Source organism: Phascolarctos cinereus, unplaced genomic scaffold, assembly GCF_003287225.1.
Source record: "Phascolarctos cinereus isolate Bilbo 61053 unplaced genomic scaffold, phaCin_HiC Scaffold_4;HRSCAF=312, whole genome shotgun sequence".
In the NCBI taxonomy this organism is placed as follows: domain Eukaryota; kingdom Metazoa; phylum Chordata; class Mammalia; order Diprotodontia; family Phascolarctidae; genus Phascolarctos; species Phascolarctos cinereus.
Window position 1 is genome coordinate 502,754,132 of NW_027555847.1, and position 25,865 is coordinate 502,779,996.

The window sequence follows — 25,865 nt, forward strand, 5'->3', positions numbered from 1 at the left end:
ACCTGATAAACCCTTTATATTGTATACAAAACACACACACACACATAAGTTTTATAAAGTACTAGATTTGGAGTTAGCACATCTCAGTTTAAATTCCAGCTCTGCTGGTTAGTAGCTATGCGTATTTGGGCAAGTTGTTTCCTTCTCTAGGCCTGGGCGTAATCATTTGTAAAATGAGGATTGGACTAAATCTCCAAGATCTCTTCTAACACTAAATTTTACATGAAAGATCTAGAGAAAGTGCTAAAAAAATTGTAGAAACAGATGACTTTTGAGGGCTGGGACGTGTTAAGTAAAGAACACTTCACAGAGGTGGCACCTGAGCTGAGTGCAACTTGAAAGAGGAAGATGTGAACAAGAAATCTATAGATTCTTGTATTCTAGACATGGGGAGCAGTCTATGCATATGGAGGACTGGAGCACTTAAATGTGAGTAAATAGGAGTAGAATGAAATAAAATAGGAAAGACAGAATCTAGGAAAGGAATCAGAATCTAGAGATCTTTAAATACTAGGTAAATGAGTTTGTATTTTATCCTACAGGCAAAAGGGAATGACAAAACCAGACCAATGCATTAGGAGGGTCTTTTTAGCAAATGTATAAGAGGTGTTATAAAGAGGTGAGAGAATGAAAGCAGAGAGACTAGTTAGGAAACTTACTGCAACAGTCCATGAGAAAGGTAAAGGTGGGGAAGGGTTGCCTTGAACTAAGGCAGTAGCAATTTTTGTGGTTAGGGAGAGGAACTGTTTCTACAGATTCTGGTAAGACAGAATCTATAGGACTTGGCAATTAACTAGACAAAGCAGTTCCAAAGGCATTCAGGGTTTGGAGTTCGATTTAGGACACATTGAAATTCAGGCACTAAAGATGTCCATCAAAGATGCAAATACAAGGTTTTGCAAAAGTCTTTTTAGTTTTGTTTAAAACTGTATTAAGACTTTTTGGAGGAGCCTGTATAGGACTAGAGCTCAGTGCAAAGATAAAGAGCTAGATAAAGAGACAGGGGAGTTATCCCATTCAATTCAAACTGAAAGAAGAGAAGAGAAGGAAAATGGAAGAGGAAAGAGAAGGGAGGAGGAAGAGAAAGAAAAGAAGAGAGGGAGAAGGAAAGAGAAGAAAATGGAAGAGAAGTGGGAAGGGGGAATAGAAAAAGAAAGCAGAGGGAAGACAAAAGATGGGGAAGGAGAACGGGGAGAGAAGAGGGAAGGGGAAGAAGAGGAAGAAAAGAAGTGGAAAGAAGTGCAAAGAAAGAGAAGAAAAAGAGAAGAGACAATCTCTGTACTTTACAAGACCGCAAGAAAAGGAAAAGAAAAGAAAAAGGAAGCCTGCACTGGAAGCAGCACTGACAGGAGAGCCTCTGTTCCAAACTTTCTATCCTCCCCACTCCACCTGGCACCGGGCGCCGCGGACACGGAGGGACGCGGGGCTGAATGAAGGCGCCTGGCCCGGCTGTTCGTCCTGGGGTCACTTCCAAGCCCGCTCCGGACAAGTGGCTCCATTCATCGGGGGTGGCCGGCTAGCGACCCGTCCCACTGGGGCACCAGCTGGGTCCCGCGCCCCAGCTCCGCCAGCGTGGGAGGGAACGAGACGTGCGGGGGGGTTAGGGAGCGGGCAGGGTCAGGCCCTCCCCTCTCTGGGCCTCAGTTTCCTCATCTGGAAAACGAAGGCGTGGAACCAGGGGGTGGACTCTTGGTGGTCACTTCGAACCATAAGCCCGGATTCCGGCGCGGACGTCCGCGCACTCGATCGCCCCCTCCCCCGCACACTCCCGCGCACCCTCAACCCCGACTCACAACTTACCCCAGAGCGCGCTCGTGGGGGAGGGGGAGTGGCCTCTCACCGCCCCACCGGAAATGGGGGGAACTCCGGACAAGCGGGACCGAAAGACCCGAGAAACGCGAGGCAGCCGGACTCCACGCGAAGATCTCTGGGCGCCTGCAGGACCGAGGAGCGGTCCCGGTGAAGGAGGAGAGCCCCTCCGGGAGTTGGACTGAAGCGTTCGCTCTCTTTACTCCCCCCCTTCCCCGGCGTCCGAGCCCGGCCAGCGGAACCTCGGCCCCGGGGCCAGCCCGCGCTTTTGGGGAGGGGAGGGGAAGAGGCGGAGGGAAAGACAGCTGGTGCGAACTGCCAAGAGCCTGCTTGAAGCGGCCCCGCCCCCTCATTGGGGACGCCGCGAGACGTCACGAGGTCAGGCTTCCCCTGTACTCCCCTCGCAGTGGCTTGGTTCCCAGGGCTCGCGCCAGGCCCCGCCCCTTCGCCCCTCTATAAAAGGGCGGGCGGGCCGCAAGGGGATTCCCAGACGTGCGAGTACCCGGGCCGTTGTGGTTCGTCTCAACGCTAACGGTTTGGGTGAGGGAGTTCGAGCTCGCTCGGAAGTAGGCTATGGCAGAGGCATTTTGGTGATGCCTGGGAGGGAGCAGAATCCCCTTCCAAGCAGGGGTATGTCACCCGGAATCTGGAAAGCTCTTGGGGGATATCCGAACTTGGATGGAAAAGAAAAATGTGAACTCTTAACAAAACTTGAATCTTTCACTTCTCCTAACCGCTAACTGAAATTGAGCATTTCCTACAGTTATGAATTAAACTACTTAAAAAAAAAACCAAGACGTTCTGAGAAGGGATGCATGGACTTCACCAAACTGCTGTAAGAGGTTTATGGCACAAAAAAGGTGCGAGAACCCCTGCGTTATGGGAATCGTAGGATCTTAGGGCTGAAAGAGGTTTTAAAGTTTGTATACAAGAATCGCGTTTTGATAAAGGATTTGCGAAGTGCTTTATGCACCTACTTTATCTTATTTGATTCCCCATAATAACTGAAGCAAATGCTTTTGCAGTTGAGGAAACTGAGGCCCCAAGAAGGGTAATTTTTAAAAAATTTTTCCCCCCCAAGAAGTGTAATGTAAATGACAAGAGTCAGATTGTGATCCCAGCTCTTCTGATTACAAATTAAATCAGTCCATGAGGGTTTCTTAGGAACCGAGCACCCTGCTAGGCCTTGAGGATGAATTTCAAAATAAAAACCAAGGGGCAGCTAGATGGCGCAGTGGATAGAGTAATGGGCCAGAAGTCAGGAGGACCCGAGTTCAAATGTGGACTCAGACACTTGACACTTACTAGCTGTGTGACTCTGGGCAAGTCAGTTAACCTCGATTCCCTTGCCCCCCCCAAAAAAAACCACACACACACACAAAAGAAAACAGTCTCTGCCCTCAACGAACTTAGTGTGAATATATATAGAGACATATATGTACATACATAATTATAAAATATGTATAATGATAAATTAACACAAACTATACACATACTATAAGATAATATATTGGGGATGAGGTGGTTGTGGTCAGGAAAAACCCCCTGCTGAGATGATCTGGGGTGAGCATGGGAAGAAGCTAGAGATTTTATGAAGTAGAGGTGAAGAAGGGGTACATTCCAGGCTTGGGAGGACAATTTGTGGAAAGCTTTAAGTATCCTATGTTGGAAAGAGCAAGATGGCCAATCTGTCTTTCATTTTTGTTTTTTTTTTTTTAATATGAGGCAATTGGGGTTAAGTGACTTGCCCAGAGTCACACAGCTAGTGAGTGTTATATGTCTGAGGACAGATTTGAACTGAGGTCCTTCTGACTCCAGAGCCTGTGCTCTATCCACTGCACCACCTAGCTACCCCCAAGATGGTCAGTTTGGCCCTAGATCGTGGTATGTGTGAAAGAGATTACTAGGTAAGTCTGGAAAAGCAGTTTGGAGCCTAATTTTGAAGGGCTTTGTATTCATTGACTTTTTCACTACAGGGTACCATCTTCCTTGAGCTTTAGCCAGAACGTTGTTTGAGTTATTTTAGAAAGTAATCCGACTAAATTAATATATTGCTTTACGTAAACGTGGAGAAAATGAGCCCAAATACCAAATAGAAAATTAAAAGGAGATAATCTTTATCTGGTACTGGACACAATCATTTTGACAATTTTGAGTTGGTTTTTTATCTCCTATGATTATTACCTCTATAGACCAGAGAAGGATTAAGTTGTTTGATGTAACAGAACCTAGTAGAGTTTCAGTATCTCAAAACCCAATAAATTTTGCTAAGAACATATTGAAATAATTAATTTGAGGAAAAATTGAGAACCTTAAGGAAGCTGGTGTGTTTTGAAAAGCTAAAAAATTTTAACTGTGTTACAATAATCTTATGTAGTAGTCCAAAGTATTCACTTCATTATAGTACTTATGGCAAGATTTATCTGACTTAAAGTGATTTTGATGTTTTCCACCCACCTTGCATGTGAAGAAAATGCTTTCTATCTTTAAGAATAACCAAAATTAAGCCAAGGAATACTGACTAAGTAATACTTACCTTATTCTTTATGTAAAATTGTTGTTTTTGCTAAACTTAAGCAAAGTTGAAAAGCATTAAAATCTTAAGTATTTTTGAGGACTGGAGTAAAATGCTTTACATTAAGAAAGGAAAGACTATTAATTAGGTTGTTGTTACATAGCAGAGTTAAGAGAGTCTTTTTCTTTTGGGAAAGGGGTATATAATTTCTTCCCTCTCTTAACTTAGACAGTAACATGGGAAGCTGAGGTACATCTAGCAGGTACTCTAGTAGAAGTGTTATGCATCTTTAAGTAAGATGGTTTGTAATGCCGTCCTCTAACTGGAACTAAATTCTATATGACTAGTTTCACAGCAAGAAAAAGGGCTCCTTGAGAATTCATTGTAAGAAGCAGTTTATTAACTTTTCTTCAAGAGTGAAGAAGATAACTTACAGGCCATATGGGCTTGGGGAAGCAAATGCAATTTCTAAGCCCTTTTTTTGTGACCTCTCCAGAAGCAAGGTAAAAGGCAAAGTAGAAGCTTGAAGTCCTCATCAAAGACTACTTGGACTATAGTCTTTAAATAAGAATTCATACCTATTAAAGTCCAAATCATCAGATTGTAAATTCCCTTAGAACCATCTATCCAATTACATTTACATCCTCCATAGCTCCTAGCACAATACTATACATATAATAATAGCTAACTAACATTTATATAGTGCTTACTAGGTGCTAGGCACTGTGCTAAGTGCTTTACAATTATTAACTGATTTGATCCTTACAACAACCCTGGGAGGTAGGTGCTATTCTCATGTTACAGTAAACTGAAAGCAAACAGAGGTTAAGTTACTTGCACAGGGTCACACAGCTAAGTAAGGGTCTAAGGCCAGCTTTGCAATTAGGTCTTCTGACTCCAAACCCAGTGCTCACAGACTTCAGAGTCTCTTCTTATTTGTAAAGCATGTACTAGTAATATTAGCTGCCTGCCCTCTATGAATGTTGTATTACTTTATGTCTTGGTGAGCTTCAGTAGGCTAGAAAAATCAACAAATAAAAATCAGAAAGTGTTGGAATTATTTTATAGTGATTTCTCAAGGAAACCAGAACTATAGACCCCAAAAATCCAGTGAACTGAGATTTGAATTATAATTCCAGCCATCTTGGGGTATACAAATTAAATAACCTGCCTCTTGGCTTCTGTCAAAGGGATGTTTTATAGCTTAACCACTGATTAAATGTCTGTAAAGTACTTGTATGAATACAATGAAGTGCTAATTAAAGAAATGAAAAAAGATAATTCTGTCTGTATTCATAGATATCAATGATTTTGGGGGGGTAATAGAACAACAGTGTTAAGATACAGGTAGATCAGGTAAGATGCAAGTAAATTATGGTGACTTTTCGTTAAAACTTAGAATTGAGATCAATGACTGAAGTTCTTCAGCTTGACGAGTTTTCCTTCTCTGGAATTAAAACTATTTAATGCTCCCCTTCTCTTTCCCCCCCCCCTTCTCCCAGGAAGCTGAAGTATATTATCTCCCTTTATCATTTTGGGGGTACATGGGTAGGCAGTTGTTCCCTTGGGGGCAGAGAAAGTTTGGGAGTTACTGCTTTAGCATTATTGTGTGCCATTTGGTACATTGAAAAATCCTGACTTAAGCAGTCAAATCTAATACTTAGACCTTAAAACTAAACAGTACATATACATATAAATGTGTGTGTGTCCGTATATGTGCAGAAAATACTAACTGTTCTGAATTTAGGTTGCACACAATAAGTTAATTTTGAATGTTCACTGTTTACCACACACTACTAGGCATTTACTTCATTTCTTAAAGAATTCATGACTTCACTGTGGTGGATTTTATCGCATCCCACTCTTCACCCACCACAGCCCACACCCCCCCATCCCCAAAGCAGACTGAGGCATCGAGGTGGTACAGTGGATAGAGCTTTAGGTCTGAAGTCAGGAAGTCTTAAGTTCAAATATGGCCTTAGACACTTACTAGCTTGGTGACCCTGGGTAAGTCACAACCTCTGTTTGCCTCAGTTTCTTCAAATGTAAATTGAGGATAATAGTAGTACCTACCTCAGTATCTTTGCCAAGAAAATCCTAAATAGGGTCACAAAGAGTCAGATATGACTGAATCAGCTAAAAGATGACAACTCAGGGTTGGTTGTGAGGATCAAATGAGATAATATTTATAAAAAGCTTAGCTCAATGTTAGCTCTAGCACAGTAGGAACTATTTAAACTATTATCATCATCATCATTATTATTAGACTGGATCCCTCTTTAACTTTAACTTATGGTCTTGAAGTGTGTTGTAGGCAAAAAATGTATCACCTTGTGGCCAGCCTAGTGAACAGTTCCCCTTCAAACTTGGCCTGGCTAGTTGATCCACAATAGGTTAGAGTCTGTCACCTGCCAGACTTACAGCTTTTCCAGCTTGGAAGGACCTGCCAGAACTCATCCTCGGCTTGCCCAGCCTTTGAGAGCTCAGGATCCCATCCAGAACATGATGAAGCATCAGAGAAGGACTTCAGTGGAGGAGCAACTAGACACTACAAGGGTTTTGTTTCCTGTGATTTCAAACCAGGTATGAAGAAGACTATGACCCAAGGGCAAGATAAGAGAAACTAATGAGTGCTTTTATCTCCAGACAGAACTACCAGTCCTAAAGCGAGTTATGTACTAGGGCAAATTGCACTATTGCAGACAGAAAGAAAGTGAAAATAAGACAAGAGGAGAACTGCTTGAGGCAGGGGGGAAGGAACTGGAAATGAGTTCTAGGATCACGAATTTGGAGCCGATAGAGGTCAGCTAGACTAACTCAATTTACAGATGAGGAAACTGAGGCCCATTGTCAAATAACTGTTTTATAACAAGTGAAGATTCAAACTCAGTTGTTCTGACTCCCAATTCCTGCATTTCCCCCCCACTATACCCTTAAATGCTGTCTCTCAGGATTTAATGTTATAATAGAAGCTGTAGAAACAATGTTTACCACAGTGTGTAGAGGGTGAGGAGTATTCAAGGACAAACAAATTGCTGACACTTGGCTGTCAGTATAATTTGAGCTGTCCAAAAGTGAGATGGCTTGCCTCAAGAAGTGATGGATTCCCCTTCTTTAGAGGTCTCTCTGCAGAGGTTAGAGAATCACTTAAGAGTGGAAGTAACAAATAATGTCAGCTCAGAGGACAGTTTCATCCTTGACTTGTTCAGGGCCTCCTGCATACCCTGGGTCCAATGTTCCAGGAAAATATGGCAACTCAAGAAGACAGATTAAGTTGGCTTCAAGACAACAACTTTTAGGGAATGAGATAGACAGGATTCCTTCATATACAGAGTGAACTAGATGGCTGCTGAGATCTCTTCCAATTCCCAAATTCTGTGATTCAGTTATTGAAATTGTCAGTCACAAGAGCACGTTATTTCAAAGTTCACTGCCTTTTTAATATAGTTTAAAAAAAAGATTTGTAATCTCTTAAACTTCACTAATGTCCTTGAATGTTCTTATTGTGGCATATAAGTGATCATGAGTTTTTAAAAGCCATTCCATGAAAGCGTGAGCTCTAGCAAGTTCCACTAAGCTGAAAAAGCTTTAAGAATTTGAACTCAGCGATAAACTATTTTGTGAAGACCAGCACAGCTGCCTAGTTAAGTGTGGAGGGGTTCATTATTATCAGATTAATCACAATAAGGGATAGTACATCTATGAAGGTACAGAATGGTTATAATCAAAAACAGTGGAATGAGAACAATCATAGATATTAAATTGTCCTTAAAATATTAAAGTCATATTTTTAAAACTAATGTGGCTACTTGCTAATTAATGTTTTCCATTGTTGGCCTAGAGCTAAAACTTTTTGGCTAATGATATTTCACAGACACATACACAGACAAAAATTTGTATTCCATATGCAATACTGGAAATATTCACAGATTTCTTGTTCTCTCAACCTATTCTAAAACAGCTTAAGAAAAATTATACCCTGGTTTCAGAAATTGGCCCTTTGCTTTTCCTGATTAAATTATTCAGGCTGAAAGGTTAAGGAAACAACATGTTGTTGTCATTCCTAACATATTTTGGGATCAAAATTCAATCAAAACACTTCCTGGGTCTTATTTACTTCTTGTTTCAATTCTTAGTTACCATATCAATGGAATTGTTCAGCACTGAATGGCGAAATTAAATCATATTCCCATTCATATTTTTCTTGTAAGTGTATCTGACTTGTGGGCTCTTAAATTGATCCAGACTAAAAAATAACATTATGTTACCTTGGTCTTAGTGGGAAAAATATTAGACTTGAAAAACCAGGAAAAAAATTAATACAAATCAATATTTTAAAGAAAACCAACTTCAAAAAACTTGTGAAATCTGATTGATGTAATGATTAATCATGATGCTAGAGGACAGATGATGAGGTAGATAATGGACTTAAGGTATAAAATGAAACATACATTTTTTGGAAATGGAGACTGTGGGAATTTGGTTTGCTTGACTATGTTTATTTGTTATAAAGGGCTTTTTTTCCTCTTTAAAATTTTTTTTTGCGTACTTGAGGAGAGATGGGAGGAGGAGAAAATAAATGCTTGTTAATTAAAAAATTAATGATACCTGAGGTGGCTTGGAGCTCTAAATCCTCCTATCTTTCTGGAAGGTACTTGAGTAACAAAATAAGGAGCTAAAACTCTTCCTTTGTAACCTGAAATATTTGTCCCCCTAAGTTATATGAACTTAGGCAAAATTCTCTGGATTCAATGATCATCTCTACACAGATAATTCTCATATTTATTTTTCCAGCTGTAACCCTTCTCCTGACCTCCAGTCTTGAATCTCTGCCTGATGCACATCTTAAACTCAATATATCTAAAACTGACCCCATTATTTTCCCCTAAATCTCTCCCTTCTTTCTAATTTGCCTCTTACTGTGTAGGGCTTGCAAACTAGGTGTTGTCCTCTATTCCTCACTCTCAGTTTCCATCTCAATCTGTTACCAAGTCCTGTTGATTCCATATCTCTTGTATACACTCCCTTCTCTCCTCTGACATCACCACCTCCCTAGTGTAGGCCCTTATCAACCTCACACCTGGACTATTGCAATAGCTTTTCCACTGGTCTCCCTGCCTTGAGGCTTTCCTCACTCCAGTTCATCCTTCACTCTGCTATTAAAGCAATGTTTATAAACTGCAGGTCTGACTATGTCACCTCCTAAACACCAGTGGCTTTCTATTATCTCCAGAATCATAATATATAAAATCTTCTGTTTAGTTGTAAAGCCTTTGATAACCCAGCCCCTCCCTATCTTTCTAATCTTATACTTCACTTCCCTCCATTCCATATACTCTGTAGTCCAGTAGGAGCAGCTTCTCTGAAGTTCCTAAGATACTCCATTTGCTGACTGTGCTTTTTCCTGGCTGTCCCCCATGCCTAGGATGTTTTCTTCATTTCCACCTTCTGGATTTCCTTACTTCTTTCAAGTCTCAGCTAAAATCCCACTTTTTGCAAGAGGCCTTTCCTAGCTTCCCTCAATGCTAGTGCCTTCTGTCTATTGATTATCTTCAATATACCTTTTTATATCTTGTTTGTACAGAATTGTTCTCATATTGTATCCCTCATTAGACTGTGAGGTCTTTGAGACCAAAACTATTTTTGCCTTTCTTTATATAAAGGCAGAGGACTAGAAGCAGTTGGTGGCACAGTGGATAGAGTGCTGGACCTGGAGTCAGGAAGCCCTGACTTTAAATCTGGCCTCAGATACTTAGCTATGGGAGCCTGGGCAAGTCACTTAACTTCTGTTTGCTTGAGTTTCCTCAAGGGTAAAATGAGTCTAATAAAAGCACCTACTTTGTGGAGTTGTGAGTCTCATATGAGATAGCACTTAGCACAATGCCTGGTACATAGAAGGCACTCTATAAACATTTATTCCCATATTAAGCACTTAGCACAGTGCCTGACACATACTAGGTGTTTAAAAATGCTTGTTGACTGACTGTTGTATGTCATAGGTGGAGATAATACAGCAAGCTCTGTACTGGTTATATACTGTGCTGCTTTATATCAAGCACAGTGTCTTTAACATTGCAGGTACTCAGTACATATCTGATGGTTGAGCAAATGTGAAATGGTTTTGAAACATAAAGATATGATTTTCCTCTAGCTGTCTCATGTGCACATCACTTACAGTGGAACACCCTTCATGCTTGGTTTTATAGGAGACATCTCACAAATACACAAAGAAGAAGCCCTTTTGCAAGCTTGGTCTGCTTTTTCAGTTTCTTTTTAATTTTAATAAGTTGTTCGAGATGTATCATCAGATAGAATCTCTTAAGTAGCTGAGTAATGAATGACTGAAAGTGATTACTAACCAGAAGCATACTTATCGTGGTCTCTGTATTCTTGCACACCTCAGAAATGTTTACATAGTAAGACATAATTAATCAGCCCTTCGGATGTTAGTCTGATTTCAGAGGCCCCATATTGGGTAGGTATGAAACTGAATGGAGTGCTCTTAGTCTGTCTAACGATATTAACAGAGTTGTATGGAGATGCTTTCATTGGTGCTTATGTTGTTTGAACAAATCCTAGATGCTCACTCTGTTGGCTTGCTTATATGAAAATTTAAATGTATATTGATATAGATATATATGTGTGTGTATACTAATAATGGTAAAAAGAAAAAAAAAGAAGCTGTTTTTTCCTGAACTTCTTTGCTCGCCCTCAAAGGAATGCAAGCAATGTTTGATAACTGAGTACAAACTAACAACAAATACTAGTGTTTCTGTAGCTAGAGTCAGTTTCAAGTCAGTTCAAGTCCATAAGTATTTATTAAGTGCTTACTATGTGCCTGTCACTGTGCTAAGCACTGGGGATACAAAGAAAGGCAGAAAAAATCCCCACCTTCAAAGATAGCGCATTCTAATGGGAAAGACAACATGCTAGACAAACAGCTATGCACACACATATATACAGGATAAATTGGAAATTTTTGTTGTTCAGTTATCACATGTCCAATTCTTTGTGACCCCATTTGGCGTTTTCTTGGCAAAAGAAGTAGAGTGGTTTGCCATTTCCTTCCCTAGCTCATTTTACAGATGAGGAAACTGAAGCAAACAGGATTTGAGTGACTTGCTCAGGGTCACACAACTAGTAAATGCCTGAGGCCAGATTTGAATTCAAGAAGACAAGTCTTCCTGATTCCAGGCCTGGCACTTTATTCACTGTGTCACCTACCTGCCCTGAAATTGGAAGTAAAAAGGCACTAATGCTAGTGCCTTGTCCTTCCAGAAGAGGTCAGGCACTAGCATTGAGGGAAAGACTTCTTGCAAAAAGTAGTACTTGAAGCAGGTCAGGAAAGCCAGGAGATGTTGATGAGGAGGGACTTGGGAGGCACAGCCAGTAAGAATACTCGGAGTAAAGAAATGGAGTGTTTTGAGTGAGTGATAGCAAAGGGGCAGGTAGAATACATGGGAAAGCGTAAGAAGATCGGACAAGGCCTTCTCAGCTGTATCAAGTTGTTGATTCTGCCAAACAGTTGAGTTTTGAGCTCAGTGGCTTGGTAGACTTGCTGGTATTATTAGAGCAGAAGCCTTCCAAGGAATATTGTTATGAGTTGTTTTAGGCTCTAGAATCCTCAATCCCCTCTGGCCCAGCTTAGGGCCTCTCTGGAGGTTACCAGTGTACTGATCTAGAAGTTAAGTTCTTTGTTCTTGTTTGGGCTGCGGTGGCTGATCCTCAGAACTCTAAGAGAGGCACTCTAATCGAAATCCTTCACCCTCGAGATGAAAGAAACTAATATGCCAATTTGTCACAGGTTGTTCTAAGTAATTAAAAATCATTCATATACCTTTATCTTCTGAAATACTCAACTCCCAGGGTGAAAGAGAAGTCATATATTAGCAGGGATCTGATCTGGATCTTAAAATGTATGGGAAAGTTGGTAAAAATTGGTGATTTTTATTTCTTTGTGAGGGTAAGTTCTAGATGTCCGGCACTGCACAATGGAATGTGCTTTACATAGCTAACTTGTAGCAGTCTTGTACCCTATGTCTTATCTCTTACCCATTTATAAGTATTTATTAAAGGTCGGGTGGGGAACCTTCAGCCTCAAGGCCACATGTGGCTTTCTATGGCCTCAGTACAGCCTTTTGACTAAGTCCAAGTTTTACATAACAAATTCTTTTATTAAGGAGATTTGTTCTGTGAAGTTTGGATTCAGTCAAAGAGCTGCTCTTGAGGATTTAGAAGGCCACATGTGGCCTTGAGGCTGCAGGTTCCCCACCCCTGGAAGATATTTATGGAACTTATTTTAACATCACTTCAAATAACCAAACAAATTGTGGCTCTTTTAGTATAGCTTTTCCCAACCATCTTTTTAAAAGTTGCATCAATTTTGTGAGCAAATATGATAGTTACTTAAATAAAATAATAAAGAACATCTATGCAGAAGATGTTCAGTTTTTCTATTTTTCATCTAACTACTTGTGCCTTGTTTATAATATGGTCTTATTAGGCTCTGTCCCTTGTGATATAAATAAGTTTTCAGAGATATTAACTAAATGCTCTTAAACTGAGTCCAAGAGACTTCAGTGTGGTCAATTTCTTTTCATTAAGTTGTAAACACTATATTTCCTTTATAAGTAGATAAAACCATAGAGACTAGTGTTAGAAATAACAGTACTTTCAGATTACATGTTAACTAATATAATGTACTATGGTTCAGCACCTTAACAACTAGTAAACAAACTTAGGAGGTGATCATTTGCTGTTAATTGTAGAACATCAGAAAATAACTTTCTCACAGAAGATCAAGTTTCAGTGCCTCTCAGGTTTTGTGGGAATAGATCAAACCTAGCAAGCAAAGGCAGGTTTTTTGGCTTTATACTTGTATGAAAAAAAACTGGGTTTGTGGAAATAGCCTAGTAAATTTCTTGACAAATTTATTTTTGATAATGTAGCTAATAAGCTAAAATTCAGAGAAATTGTTGATTACAAAATAGAGAAAAATATTTGACTATATTAATGTCATATGAGATGAAAAAAAAAACTCAAGTGACACCCAAAGTCACTGTTTTAGAGTCATTCCTAGAAAACTAAACTCTTGGAAGTTTCTTTTGTGTGGACCAAAAAGTTATATTAATAATATGCTACATTTGTAAATAAAAATGACATTACTAATATGGTCAATAGAACTATGCTTTAAGTTGTTTCCCAGTAGTGATGATTGATTTGCATTAGGGCACCCACCAACTCTTTCTCGGTTCATTTTCTGATCAAAGGTACACCCTAGATTAAGCCTGTGGTTATGGAATGGATTGAAACTAGCCAAGCCACCTGTGGACTAAACCTTGGTTTTAGTAACACTGAGTTCTTAACCCAGTGAGATGACATGCCATAGTCAAGAGCATATGATAAAAAGGAAGTCTTCCTCTAACTCTTATTTGCTTTTTCATAATCACTTGGCTCTTCCCCTAAGGAAATGTGGTTTAGGATTACTCATTTGGATCTAGTTCCAGTATTAAAATCTAAGTTATGATTGCAGGGAACTGTTGAGAATTTCATTAAACTTTCCCACTTAAGCTTTACTGGTGGAACAAGAACAGCATGTCATTCATATCGAAGATGTAAACATCCACCACACCTAGACAAGTAAAACTTGGAGGGGAGGGGGAGGAAGACACTTGTATTATTGCACAGGAACTAAGGATCTTTTTTTTAACATTTGTCCTATCAGCCAAGTTCTAGGATAGTCTTCCATGTTACATGAAGTAGTCAAATGAAATGCTGATACATTGTTTAAATAGCTCTCAGACCAGAAAGCAAAATCTGGACAATCCAAATTCAATTCAATAGTGTATGAATATTTCTTAACTTAAATATTTACCCTTCTTTGTGTTTTACCATTTCAAATAATCCTGACTTTTCCCTGTAGGTATATACTTTTTATTATATTAAAAATTGTCCCACCCACGCCCATATTTTGCAAGATATTTTTTTAGCATAAAAGAGTGTTGTATTTTGTCAAAGGCTTTTTTCCTGAATCTATTGATATTAAGCTGTCTGAGGTTGTTAGGGAATTCTCTCAACTGAGAAGGATGAGGCCTCTTGGAAGAGGGGGTCCAATGTTTTTGCATCAAAGATAAGAGTTCAAACGGAAAGCAAAAAAGTGTATTTGCATGCTAAGGAAGACTGCTGATAGCAGCTTCAACTTTCCTAGGATGCAGACATAGTTTTTCTAACTTTTCAGGCTCACTTAGAGTACATAGTCTATCAGCAGCATTTTGCAGCAGCCTTTCAAAGGAGAAAGAGTGGTAGAGAAAGGGAAAATCATTTAAGGGAAAAAAGTGGGACTTCTGGGGCACTTCATACTTGCCTTGCAGCTGGCAGGATTTGTTATCATAATAAGACATTCTCTATTCAAGGGCAAGAGATTAGATGAGGTGACCAAATATTTTTACAACTGTGAAAGAAGTCCTTTTAGACAAAACTGCAGGGTTAAGCAAAGCTATCTACAGGTGTCTCTTATCCTAGGACGACAATGAATAGTTTTTAGAACAATGGATAAGAATATCCACTTTACATAGTTTGTTATATTTTATTTTTCCTTACTTTTCATGATTAGACCACCAGGTGGTTGGGGGATTTCTATGCTAGTAGTCCATCAAGATGTCATGAAATCATTGTGGTTCCTATTTTTCCCCCAATGGTGTATTTTTAGTTGCAATATAATTATTTTAATTATTTTCCTAATGTTGAACCTTCCTTTTTGTGTACGTATGTGTTTAGTCATTTCAGTCATGCCTGCTTCTTTGTGACCCTATTTAGGGTTTTCTTGGCTGGAGTGGTTTGCCATTTCCTTCTCCAGCTCATTTTACAGAAGAGGAACTGAGGCAAACAGGTGCAAGTGACTTGCCCAGAGTCACACAGCTAGTAAGAGTTTGAGGCTAGATTTGAACTTAGGAAGATGAGTTTTCCTGTTGTCAGGCCAGGCACCCTATCCACTATGTCACCTAGCTGCCCTTGAACCCTCCTTACATCCCTGATACAAATCTCACTTGGTCATAGTGAACAATTGTTTTTAGACAGATCTATTACCATAGTCCTTTTGCAAGAAATTTATTTTAAAAATTTGAATCTCTGTTCATTAATGATGTTGGTCTGTAGTTCTTTTAATTTTACTCTTTCCTGATTTAGGTAGTAAGACCTTATGTGCGTAATTTGTATGACATATGTATTAGTGGTTCTTTACAAGTTCGATAGAATTCTTCTCTAAAACCTATATAGTTCTCCTGTGAATCCATGTAGACCAGTGATGTTTTTCTTTGGTAGTTCCTTTATGGCTAGTTCAGTTTCCTTTTCTGAAACTGGGTGGTTTAAGATCTCTATTTAATGTTCTTTGAATTGGGGTACATTATTTTTTATAAATAATCTTTCAATTCTCTTTTAAATTCTAGGCATATAATTGTATGCTGGGTCCTGATATTTCTTTTCATTTCTTCTATGTTGTGATTTTTGCCTTATTTATTTTTTCTTTTGTTAATTTGTTCTTCCTCTCTCCTTTTTAATCAGACTAACTAAAGATTTTTGTTCATCAGTTCTAAAGCTTTTTTCATTTTAGCTATTTCTCTTCTAATTTTTAAGAATTCTTCTTTTGTGCTTTTTGAGTTTATCTGTTGATTTTCTAGTATTTGAATTGTAACCTCAGTTTAATAATCATCTCTTTTTCTATTTTCTTCTTATATGCAATCAAAGATATACTTTTCTTTCAAGGTCTGCATTAGCTGTATCCCCAAAATGTTGATATATTCTCTAATCATTATCATTCTTTGTTGTGTAGTATTTGTTTTTCTTTGGTTTTATTCTTTGATCCAATCACTGATTAGTATTTCAGTATGAAGTCTCCATTAAGTCTGTATCTTTTGTTTTTGTTCTCTGGATTGATTATAATTTTAATTTTGTCAAGGCTTATAAAATGTATTTAGTGTTTATGCTTTCTTGCATTTATTTATCATTTCTCTGAGCCCTAGTAAATGCTCTGCTTTTGTAAAGATGCCATGTGGTGCTGAAAAAAAAGTATATTCCTTAATGTTCCTATTCAAAAGATACCATAAGTCTTTCCACTCTATTTTTTCCAGCAATTTTGCCAATTCTATATTTTCCTTTTTTATTTTTCTATTATATCCACCCAGCTGTCTCCTATAATTATTGTTACTATCTATATCTTTTAAAAATTCAGTCAATTTTCCTTATTAATTTAGATGTTATTACATATAACAACAATAATAGCTAATATTCACATAGCATTCTTAGTTTTATAAAGCATTTTCTATATAAAATCACAAAATTTGAGAATTAGAAGGTACCTCAAGGGCCATTTAGTCCAAACCATGCTTGAAAAGACTCTCCACTATGATATACTTGGTAAGTTGTCAAGTAGTCTCTACTTAAAGACTTCCAAGGAATGGAAATCCACTACCTCTGGGGACAGCCTGTTCCATTTTTGCTGCATAACTCTTAATTATTAAATCTAATATCTAATTATTAAAATGTTTTCTTAACATGAAGTCTAATATGCCTCTTTGCAGCTTCTGCCTTTTGCTTCTGGGTTCTGCTCTTTGAGGCCAAACAGTACACATCTGGTTCCACCTCAAAGAGAGTTTTTCATATACATGTAAATAGCTGCTATGTCCCTCCCTGCTCTTCTCCAGGCTAAACGTGTTTCGTTCTTCAATTAATTCTGTTACAACAAGGACTCAAAGCCCTTCACCTGCTTGCCCTCCTCTGGACATTCTGATTTCTCAGTGCCCTTAAATTGTGTTGCCAAGGAATGAACACAATCCTGGCTACTGTGTCACATTGCTGACTCATATTGAGCTTGCAGTCCACCAAGACTCCTGGATCTCTTTCAGAACAGCTGCTATCTAATCCTACCTTTCTCACTTTATGCTTGAGAATTTGATATTTGATTTTCTTGTCCCCATGCAAGACATTGAATTTTATCTTATTAGATTCAGTTTAAGTCTCTAACCTGTGAAGATCATTTTGGATCTTGACTCTGTCATCTTTGTGTTAGTTATCCCTCCTACTTTTGTGTCATCTGCAAATTGGATGAGTGTGCCATGTATGCACTTATCCAAGACAGTGATAAAAATGTTAAATGGCACAAGACCAAGTAGAGATCCCTGGGATATGTCATTGGAGACTTTCTGCAATATTGTGATTGGACCATTGTAACTATTCTTTGAGTCCAGTTATACAAACAGTTTTGAATCCATTTGATTATATCATAATCTAATGCCTATCTCTCCATATTTTCCACAATAATGGTATGAGATACTTTGTCAAAAGCTTTACAGAAAGCAAGACAAACTGTATCCACAACATTCTCCTCATTTACTGGTTTTAGTAACCTTGTCAAAAAAGGAAATGAAGGGGCAGCTAGGTGGTGCAGTGGATAGAGCACCAGCCCTGAAGTCAGGGGTACCTGAGTCCAAATCTGGCCTTAGACGAAACGCTTGACACTTACTACCTGTGTGACCCTGGGCAAGTCACTTAACCCCAATTGTCTTAAAAAAAAGAAAGAAAGAAAAGGAAGAAAAAGAAAAAAAATCAGTCTGGGAGGGGAAGACCCTCAAAGTTTCTGGCCAGAATAGAAAACAATTGCTATTTACACTCATTCTAAGCCATCAAAACTTAAAGGATGAGCCACAGAGGCTTGGGCTGGGGGCTGTTGTTGGCCATTCAATGAAAGCTAGAGTGATTTGGGTTTAAAGTATAGTTAAGTAGCTCCATTTGAAACACAATGGGCCTTTTTAAAGCCTGTTTTTTTCAGAGCTGTTTTTTAAGAAATCATAAAAGAAAACTATACAAGACAAAAAGTAAATTATCTCAGCTTTTTGAAAAATAACTAAATAAATGGAAAATTTTAAATGTTTAAATCTAACATATTCCCCCCAAACCCTAGAGTTACCTCTGGAACCCTGAGAGTAGTTAGCTGTCCTCTGGAGACCCAAATTGTCAATTCAAGCAGAAATTATGGGATGCTATTTCTTCTTCTTTTCTTCTTCTTTTTCTTCTTCTTCTACTTCTTCTACTTCTTCTTCTACTTCTTCTTCTACTTCTTCTTCTTCTTCTTCTTCTTCTTCTTCTTCTTCTTCTTCTTCTTCTTCTTCTTCTTCTTTTCCTTCTCCTCCTCCTCCTCCTCCTTCTTCTTCTTGTCATCTTCTGTCTCCTCTTCTTCCTTCTTTTCCTCCTGTCCCCCTTCTTCCTCTTTCTTCTCCTTCTTCTTCCCTCAATACATATGGTCCCTTTCTTTACTTGTGGCACCATGTCCTTACATGTGAGTGCTCTCTCCACAGGAATAGTTTTTGGTCACATATTATGTGTAATATGTTTACATATAATCTTCATGAATTGCATGGGGCCTTTGGGGCCTTTCCCACCAAAAACTCACCAAGTGGCCAAAATTTTCAACCTTCTTGTGACAAGCCTTTTCATACTGGAACAAAAGCAGGTTCCTAAAAAGTAGACATATAGTCTAACACCAGGCCCATACCCAAAGACTTTCCAGTTTGGCAGTCAAGACCTTGCATTTTACTGGCATACTTTTGAAAAACGAGGGTCACATCACGCCATGTTGAAACATTAGAGTTGGGCCCTATAACAATATAGACTGCCAAATAATATAATTCATGCCTTAAAATGAAATTTTTCTTTATCCTGAATTTATATAGCCTTACTACTCATGTTGAAAGTACATATTTATTGACTCTATAGTATGGAGTCTTAGAAATAATGATTATAGGGGCTGCTAAGGTGGCTCAGTAGATAGAGCTTTGGCCTTGGGGTCAGGAGGACCTGAGTTCAAATCTGGCCTCAGACTTACTAGCTGTATGACCCTGGGCAAATCACTTAATCCCAATTGCCTCACCAAAAGGCAAAAAAAAAAGAAAGAAAGAAAGAAAAGAAAGAAAGAAAGAATGATTCTAGTTCAACCCTCTCTCACAGGTACTTTCCAGTTCCAAATACATATGAGTCTATGAAAGTGAGGCCTAGAAAGGCTGTGACTTGCCTGGAGCATTGTAATAAATTAGGTACATAAAGGAGAAACTGAGTTTTGTGTTTCCTCTTTCTAGTGCACTGAGATATACATATACATATGTATATGTACATATGGCTCTATGTATTTATTTAAATGCAAAAGATTATTATTTTAGATAGATTATAATTTTCATTGAGATATATCTAGATTCATTTAAAAATTATTTAGCTTCATATTAAAAGGTGGTATAGTACTTCTACCTATTAATTTTGAATGTATGTTTCTTCTTTAATAGGACAGCTATCTGAGCACTTCAAAAAGGTAGTTCTTTAGAAGTATTTCTTAAACTTGGAAAGGATAAATTAGAAAATAGCATTTGTTTAAAATAATGATTTATAGATTCAGGCCGTTTGTTTCTTTGTTTCTAAACCTGTAAAATTCTACCCCTTGTGTACAAACTTAGTTTAGCAAGAAATTCTTTGATTTAAATCTTATTTGGGGACATGGAAAAGAGACTTGGATAGTTTTTCCAGTTACAAATTTGTTGAAGTCAAATATGCTTTCCGTAATGAAATCTTTTAATGCTTAGTTATTAGTTAAGCAGCCAACCAGTTTCTTTACTAAGTACATAATGAAGTAGTCAGTTGTTTTAATCCCAGATTAGTGCTGATAATGAATCCCTTGAAGTGGTCACATTATTTGAATTTGTCCTGCATATTTCCATTGGGCTGGAACCAGTTACCACATTTTACATAATTATAACTTCAAATAGTGCAAATTGGAATACATGCAACCACTTCAGGGAGATTCATTATTTGTACTAATAGGGACCTAGCCATACTTATATTTCTGTGAAAAATGCAGAAGTCAAAGTTTAAGTCACTTTATGTTTGGCTTTTTTATTGCAAACTATAAATTGAGTAGAAGTGAAGTATGATAGAAAAAATAGTGGATTAGAAGTCAGGAGACTTTGGTAGTTGTTCTACTTTCTATCAATCAGTGCGACTTTGGACAAGTCACACCATCTTTTTGGGCCTCAGTCTCCTCTGTAGTAAAGTGAAGGTTGAATTATATGACCTCTAAGGTCTTTTCAAGTTTTGAGCCCGTGCTTTATGTAAATAATGTAAGTCAGATCAAATACAGTGTTTAATGATGTTTCTGAAGCGTTTGCTTAGAATGAGTTTAAAACCATCCCGCCTAGACAAAGCACTCAGGCATGTAATAAAACAGTTAATTGGTGAACACTGATTATGCTCTTACTATGTGCCAGGCACTGTATTAAGCTTTCATAGTGCAAAGACAACAGCAAAGCGAAACAGCCTGTGTCATCAAAGAGCTTATATTTCCACAGGGAGACAACATGAACACACACACACACACACACACACACACACACATAAAAATTTATATGCAAAACACAAACAAAACAAATACAAGATAATGGGGAAGCACCAGGAGTTGGAGACCAGGAAGAGCCTTATGTAAATGGTGGCACTTGAGCTATTTTGAAGGAAACCAGAGACTACAAGAGACAGAGATGAAAGAGCCCACTCCAGGCATGAGGGCAGCCAGTGCAAACTCATGGAGATAGAAGATAGAATGTGAAAGTAATAGCAAGAAGGATAATCTGGCTAAAACATAGTGTAGAGGGGACTGCTTTAAATGTCAGAGGAGTTTATATTTGTGATTGTTTTTCATTTGTTTTCAAAGAGGACCAGTGACATCACAGGATGACGTCTTGACTTGCTCATGTATTGGATTTAAGGGAGGCAGAATTGCCCAAAGTCATCATCCTTACTTTCTCTTCCAGAGTCCTTGAAGTACAGTGGCAAGACAAACTCAAGATGATTGGCTATGGCCTGGTGATACAGCAGGTGACCTTGGTGTCTTCGATGTCTGACCAAGCTCTAAGCACTCCACAGTGTCTGCTTCAACTGCCTTCATGACTGTTGGAACAAATTGTTCTCATCCACCCATTCCACAGGGAGGCGGCTTCACTTGCTTGGGGTAGACATCCCCCTACCTTTCCAATGGGTTTAGGACTTGTCAGTTACCCTCCATCTGGTTTAGCCTGTCTGTTGAGATCATTTTACTGGGGTGTGGCCACTGCAATTGTGCAATAGGAAAACCACTTTTGTGGCTGTCTAGAGGAAGGATTGGAATAAGGAGAGACCTGAGGCAGGAAGACCAACTAGAAAGAGATGGTGAAGGCCTGCACTAGGCTGTGTATTGGGAATAGAGAAAAAAAATGTGTGCAAATGATGTTGTAGAAGTAGAAATGACAAGGATTGACAACTGATTGTATATGTGGGATGACTGAGAGTAAAGAGTTAAAGCTGATCTTGTTGACCTGCCTTAGTAAAGAGAGTTTGCTCACCCAGGAGTTCTCTGTACTAATGACATCGCAGGTCCCTATCCCTGTTATAATGAGGGCAAACAGATGAGTCTCCCTTTCCATGGCCCCCTGATCTTCAGAACAGATGGCTCACTTCAAATGGCCTAAGGTGTCATAGATTATAGGATACTCACGTCTTTGCCCCCATTACATAAACAAGAAAAATGATAGCAGCAGATAGACTTTGCTGCTGTGGCAAAATCTTACAATGGCATTAGAAATTTAGATTATGAGAAGTAAAATGCCCTGAGGAGGTTAACTGAAGACATTATAAAAAGGAACTGGGAGGCCAGGGAAGTGTGTAATAGTAGAAAGAACCTTCAACCTAGAGTGAGATGACATGGGTTCCAGTCCAAACTCTGCTACCTACCAGCTAACTCTGTGGCCTTGGCAAGTTTTGTGATCTCTCTGAGCTTCACTTTTCTTATATTTACAATGGAGAATCTATAGTATTTTATAGGGTTCTTTTGAAGATCAATTGAGGATAATATAGGTATACAAGCTGGGGCAGCTAGGTGGCACAGTGGATACAGTGCTGGACCTATAGTTATAAAGACCTGAGCTCAAATTTGACCTCAGACACTTACTAGCTGTGTGACGCTAGGTGAGTCACTTAACCATATTTGTCTCAGTTTCCTCATTTGCAAATGACCTGAAAAGGAAATGGCAAACCACTCCAGTATCTTTGCCAAGAAAATCCCAAGTGGGGTGAAGAAGAGTTGGACATGACTGAAAAATGATTCAACAACAATATCAACAGGTATGTATGCTATACAGTTGTAAAGCACTATATTTTAAATATAATTTTTTACCAAACTAATGGAAATGAGCTGATAACAAACTGATCCACCATCTTACGAAGTGCAGTGAACGTAACATATTTTCGTTCTTATGGATATATCTTAAATAACAAGCTTAAGTTGGACTTCTAGTATAACAATTAGTATGGGGGGCAAGGGGGAAAACCGCTAAGGACTTGCTTGATGATGTTGAGAAAATACTGGACTGTGAATTGAAGTCTTGGGTTCCAAGACTAGTTTTGCAGTCCTCAGTTTCAGTATACATAGAATGAAGATAATCGTATTTGCGCCGCACACTTTATAATGCTGTTGGGAAAGAAGTCCTCTATAAACTATGGAACACTATATAAGCCAGAGTCATTATTATTTCTTCATCTATAAAATAAGGGTGTTGAAGTAGAGGTTAATCTCTAAGGTCTCTTCCAGCATTGCAGTGCTTAATTCTAAGTCCTTTTAGAAGAAAAATTAATAAGCAATCATGAGTTAGGGAAAATGCAACTTTTCAAGATATGGAGAACAGTTGAAGGAAAAAATGATTCCATCTGGGAAATTGTCTAGGCAGAGACATTTTGGAACATGTGTGTGTGTGTGTGTATATACACATATACATATATACATATACATATATGAACATGCACATAGCTATCTATATACAATGGATTCATTCAGAGATCTCATGTCTTTAAGTATTTTTAAAAGATTACATGATCAATTTTATTTTAAATGCTCCAAAATAACTAATAAAAAGGACCATTAAACAAGCTATGAGTAATAGATATTTTAACAGCCTAGTTTCTTTCATTTGAAATATGCCATCAAAAAAATGAAAATAATTATAGAGAATTTAGAGTTATAAGATTTAGATTTGAAATTTGGGCTCTAAATTAAACCTGAGATACAACATAAACCAAAGCTAGTTCCCAAATATTCTTTAGACCATAAACATGAAAAATAGAATGAAGTGGTACTCCTGAATGAGGAAGGCAGTGTTTGGGGCCAGAGAACCCAGGTTCAGTGCTCTGGTACTTACTATTTTGTATCCTTGGGTAAATCGCTTTACCTCTCTGAGCTTCAGTTTCCCCTTCTGGAAGATGAGGAAGCTAAACTAAATGACCTTCAAGATCTTATCCAGCTCAAAATCTATTATTCTAAGTAGTGTTTTAGATACCATGTCACTATACTGCTTAAAAGAGCATATTCTAAGGAATTAAATTACTTTCTACAAAAAGCACCCAAACCGGGGTACTCTCTGGTGATCCATACATTCTAGACAAATGTTATTGTATTGAATTGAAAAGTGAAAAATTCTGTCAACTAGAAATTTTCATCCATATGACCAAAATTTCAATGAAGAAAAATTTTCATTGAATTGATTTTTTTTTTTTGCTAACTGAATCCACCAGTTCATTTGGCATAATGTCTAGAGCCGCTAGGTGGCGCAGTGGGTAGAGCACCAGCCCTAGAGGCAAGAGGACTTGAGTTCAAATCTAGCCTCATACACTTACTAGCTAGTTGTGTGACCCTGTGCAAGTCACTTAACCCCCATTGCCTCCAAAATTAAGAAAAACAAAACATAGCATCTTTTGAGAGTTAGTTTCTCAAAAGTCATATATATAGAATTAGAAGATGAAAAGGTAACCAAAGGTTTCCTCTCCAGAAATGGAAGTATCTCATACCTAAACAACATGTTCATTTTTCAGACCTTACAAATGAGATCTCTTTGTTGTCCCCTTAATAGTAGAGAACATCCCTTCCATACAGGGAGAACAAGAGTTATTTAATGATCTCCAATTTGAGTCAAGGTTCTGCCAAGACATACTAAAGGTAACTGTTTCCTTCACATCTAGACAATACTTTGCTTAAATATTGCATGTTGTAGGACTTCAGATTCTTAGATCAATGCATAAACCATTGAAGATATTCAATCCTGTTTCATATAAATGGCTAGGGGGGAAAGAGCTCTACCATTCACTAAATCAAAATAAAGTAAAAGATGGTAACTGTTAGTTTCCTGAATAGTGACAATATCTACTAAACAAACTGGCTGCTATAAAAGGGAAGAGGGAACAGGATAAGTTTTTACTATAATACAGTTGACAGAAAGATTCATTTTTTTTAATCTAAAGAGTTTTTCAGACCTAACAGGCATGACAAAACCTGTCTTCATTCCTTTCTATTCAGCTCAGCAAGTGCTTTTGAGTTCTAATAGTTAATCAGTTACCAGATTCCACAGCCTTTGTTTTTCACACTCTTTAATTTTTCTAACTAGGAACAACTGTTCTTGTAGGTGTGCTTATGATTCACAAGTAAACCAACATTTTTTTTCTGCTGTAAACATTTTTTGAAATTATTGCTGTGATAGCTTGGATTTAATAGGAACATATCCATGCATATGTCCTGTGGACATACTTATAGTTAAATATCCTTATCAGAGAAATGGGTAACTTCTTAAGGTTTAAACATTAGATGTTGAATATTAATGAACTTGTTCTCTCCAGATCAATTAAAATGACAGCTTTGTAAGATTATAGCAAAAAACAAGAAGTCCATTCTATACCAAATTGTCTTAATTTAAGCTAACCAATAAATAGATACAAGATCTAGTATTTTTGTAATAAAAATATTAATATCTAGCCTGCTTAAATTTAAGGGAAAAAATTAGTGCATTATATCAAACACTAAGTATAATTTCATAAGCATTTTTCAGAATGCACAGAAAATAGAGAAATATAGAAAATAAATTGACTTACCCTTCAGTTTTTATTTAGAAAATTTCTGCTCTTGGTCAAGGGTAGAGAATACTTTACTGACTTTCCCTGAAGCTATAAACTTTAAACATAAAATCAGTGGAGGAAGCCACCACTCTGGACCACACTAGAGAATGCTAAGAAACTACTGCTGTGCACAGGAGGTCTCCTGCATCTAAGATATATTCAGCTTGCAATGGATAACCTAATATGCCTTTCATTTAACTGGCTGGGCAGGTTTCTACAGTCTGTGGAACATGGACTCATACCAGAATTTGTTGGCATAACAGGCCAGTCAAACTGGTTCTTCAGTAGACCCAGAACCTGTTCAACCAGTCTGCATCAAAGGCTAGCCCAACATGCTGCAGCGGCTCAGCTCAGCTCAGCTTCATAGATGGTGAATTATTCACGCCTCCCAGTCCACTCCCAACAAACTCCTCAGCTAGAATGTTGTAGCCTCCAGCAAAATAATTCACAGAGAGAAGGAGGGAGTGGGAGAGATAGAGCTCTGTCAAGTACGGCAATGTCCCATTGTTGTAAACTTTTATTTTAGTTAAAGCTAGTGGTC

The 25,865-nt window shown here is 38.2% G+C and overlaps 1 protein-coding gene across 4 annotated transcripts in view; it reads right to left on the reverse strand.

Annotated features, from left to right (window-relative positions):
• Positions 1-25,469, reverse strand: part of RBBP8 (RB binding protein 8, endonuclease) — a 113,285-nt gene extending 87,816 nt beyond the window's left edge. For 2 of the 4 annotated variants that reach the window (XM_020968714.2, XM_020968711.2), the window contains exon 1: positions 1,801-2,163. The gene's annotated coding sequence lies outside the window, so the exon portion shown is untranslated. Of the gene's footprint in view, positions 1-1,800; positions 2,164-25,300 lie in introns of those variants that run through there. The other 2 variants (XM_020968712.2, XM_020968715.2) reach the window with 2 other exon arrangements.
• Between the last annotated feature and the right edge of the window lie 396 nt (positions 25,470-25,865).